The sequence below is a fragment of the Pocillopora damicornis genome, chromosome 13 (genome assembly GCF_964200805.1).
Source record: "Pocillopora damicornis chromosome 13, jaPocDami1.2, whole genome shotgun sequence".
Classification (NCBI taxonomy): domain Eukaryota; kingdom Metazoa; phylum Cnidaria; class Anthozoa; order Scleractinia; family Pocilloporidae; genus Pocillopora; species Pocillopora damicornis.
Window position 1 is genome coordinate 5,673,450 of NC_142682.1, and position 3,470 is coordinate 5,676,919.

Genomic DNA, 3,470 nt, shown 5'->3' on the forward strand with positions numbered 1-3,470 from the left:
GACAATAACAAAGTAATATCGTTTGACAAACAATGTAGTGACATTCAATTTGGATAGCAACGTCTCGTCTACCTACTGTTATACTGTCATTCGAGGTGATCTTAAGAGTGGCCTCCTCTTTCTCCTTAAACCAATTTGTTTTTTAGTAAAATTTGTGATAGCTATGGTCACTTTACTCACTAATAATATAGCTAAATGTCACTGGTTACTATGCGAGCTTGAAGGAGTGTGTTATGTCGTGACTGTCGCCATCCCAGCGCAGAGTCATCCGGTGCCGACAAAGACGAGGTTGAGACATAATTCCGACATCCGACATCTGAAATCCGGCATCAAAATGACAGAATTTAATATAAAAGAGCGCTTCTTTAGTCTTGATTTCACAAATTGCAGTCAGTGGTTTCTCAAACGCAATTGATGACAGAGTCTTTGAATCTGCCTGTAATTGAGAGTTGAAACAGACTAAAATGCGAACGATAAACAGGAATTTTACAGCCACGTTTTAACGACTGATCACGAATTCCCAAAAGGCTTTGAACAGTGGCATTTGCTCCTTCGTGTCTCAGACTGTTTCAAAGTCAGTGGAGCTGAATGGGTTTATGTTTAACCTTTTTCATGCGCAGAACCAAGTAACTCTCCTTTAATGTCACTTAACAGTTTTTATTAACTTCGAAAAGCTCTGCGTTGATTACTACTCACGCCAATAACGTTGAAAAAAATGCTGGTGTCATAATTTTCTTTCAATTTAATATGCTTTAACTAAACAAAAGAAATAACGCCTCTCCATAATGTTAAAAATCAGAGATTTCCAAACACACAGGAGATACCCCTTATTCAGACTAACGTCAGAAAAAAGGAGAAAAGCTAAATAAACATAAGAAGACGACATAAGCAGTTAGATTTATTTTTAAAATTTTTGGAATCGCTTGAAATCTCTAAGCAACATCATTGTTCAGCTGCCGGGCACTGCCTATATAGTCGATGGGTAGGTTTATATGCTAATTAGTTCCTATTATGCTTTTTCTTATTTTATTCTTGCTTTTTGCTTTTCTTAGGTCAACGGTGTTGCAATTAGGCGTATATAAAGTTAGGAAAATGAATCCTAGAGTGCACTAGCTACCGTTAAAGTTTTTCCCGCCTAAGAAATTACGAGATGAGAGAAACGAAAATAGGTTTAGATTACATTTAACAAATTAATATCTGCCGGTGTCTCCTGGCGCAAACCAATGGGGTATCCAAGTTACGCACGCAAAAGCGCCTACGCATTACCTTCTCCCTCGCCCTTCCATTTCATAAGGGCTAAGATAGTGCCCGCAGTGCAGTTGGCCGTGCATGCTAAAAGTAGCACCTTACATGGTCAGTCGTGCGGTCTCAAGTCCAAATTTTTTCGGCTTGATGGGTTAATACTATTTCCTATGATTATGGCAATAACGTCAAAATGTGTTAAGAACGAAAAAGTAGCACACGAGGTGCAGTCGAATGAGTCACTGATGTTCTTACCGCATTTTTCAACAGCAACATGGTATCTATTTGTTTTGTACGAAAACTGTCAGTGGTGATGCTATCTATGTGTTTGTCTTCTAATAAATCATAAGCCAGACCATATTAAAATGCGTGTTTAACTCAGCTCGTTATATAAAGATCAACTGATACTAGCGACTCCATTTACTATTACTCCGGGGCAAAATAAAACAGGTGATGTCACAGGTGTTGAGCCACCCGCCTATTCATATTTTAATTTATTTGAAGACTGATCCTTTCAGTTGAGGCCTGTTGGTCTAGTGGCATGATTCTCGCTTAGGGTGCGAGAGGTCCCGGGTTCGACTCCCGGACAGGCCCAATACGGTTAAATTTTGGAAACTCCCAATAATAATTATTGATTTTTTTCCCCTCTATTTCGTTTCCCGTTTCTAAGTCCAGTTCCAAGGTTCCAAGATTCCCAGATGCCCAGATATGCTTTTACAGACAAGAGATAGTGCATTGATTCTGATCTGAAAATTCGGCGCATTGGATGGTAAACCATTCCTATTTTACCTGTTATATAATTTCATGGAAGAGGTTAAAGACTTCTTTGTAACAAGGGTTTTATTTGTGATCTGTGCTTTCAAATTTACCTCTCTTGGTAACGATTAATAACCCAGAGGTTAGGAGGGTAAAAGGAATGTCAGCCATCGAACTGACCACTTCCGGCGGAAGCAAGCTATAGAAGCTGGATATCAAGAGAGTATTATCCTGCACATAAACAACGCCTAACAAGTTTAGTACAATGACAACGTGAAGCATGAACACGACCTTGAAGCAGACACCCATGCTTTGAACCATTTCTCAATTTTTCATAGTCCAACGGATTGCATCATTATTGAGTTTTTTCTCTGTAGAAATCTTAAACAGAACTAGAAAACCAGTCTGACTGAACCGGAGAAAAATTTTTCTCAAAAATGTGTTTTCTAGATTTTTTTTATATCTAAGTTGATAGCTTTCAGTTGTTTAACCTACTTCCGAGTAGCGTGACAACTTTCGAGCGTTAAGTCTGGCACATTATGCCGTTCTCCTCTACCCACGAAAACAACGTCTCGCAGAAGAATAAGGGGCAGGATGGCGAGACATTCTTGATTCAAAGACTGCTGGGTTTTACGCAAAACAGAGCCATTGAGGTTTGTGGACCACTCCGTAATTGTATGGCCAGGTTACTAAGTTGGTTTCAAAATGGCGACCTCCATAGCCAAGTTCAAGATTGGTGCTTTAAAAAGCAATTTTCGGGTCCTTCCCTTTGGAATCTCAAAACCCACTGAAAAGTTAGTTTTTATGTATTCTTCTTTGATGACAGAGTTGAAAAAAGAAATTGCGAGATATTTTTCAGAACAAAATTCTCGTTTGCATTCAAAAGTGTAAACAACATCTTTAAAAAGAAAGGAAACAGATTCATCCGACTTTGAACGATCCCGGGTTTGTTTTACTCAGCCTAATTAGTAAAACATTTTTCTTTCTTGTGTATAACGGATAAGGATTACGGTTATTTGTTATCGTGAGGACTCGGATTCATTCTATGATTTTCGTCCTTCCTTCGTCCTGATAGGCTTTGGAAAGTTTTTCCCTTCACCCGTTTTAAAAAAGCGTCTGTACTCGAGTCTAGTGACCCATCCAGCCGCAGCCCACAGCTTATCCCGGTCTCCCTATCATGAAACGACCAGGAGTATGACTACTCCCCCCTGGATGATGTGCTAGTCCATCGCAAGGTTACATGAAGCAACGTCACCTTAGACAACATCTTCGGTTACTCTAGGGGTGGGCATTTCTTTCTATTCATGATTAAAAAAAAAAAGTAAAAAAATAAACGTTTTTTTCTCATGGTGAGGCAATTACCTGTATTGGTTTCATTATTCGGAACCAATTCCCACTAATGGGTGCTAGTGGTTGTTAGGGTTTGCTTTGACTGCACTGGTTGACTGGCGAGAAAACCTGGTAACCACAAA

The 3,470-nt window shown here is 39.3% G+C and overlaps 1 non-coding gene across 1 annotated transcript; it reads left to right on the forward strand.

Annotated features, from left to right (window-relative positions):
* Positions 1–1,764: 1,764 nt before the first annotated feature.
* Positions 1,765–1,836, forward strand: Trnap-agg (transfer RNA proline (anticodon AGG)). Its single transcript has one exon. It is a non-coding gene; the product is annotated as a tRNA-Pro (tRNA).
* Positions 1,837–3,470: the final 1,634 nt, after the last annotated feature.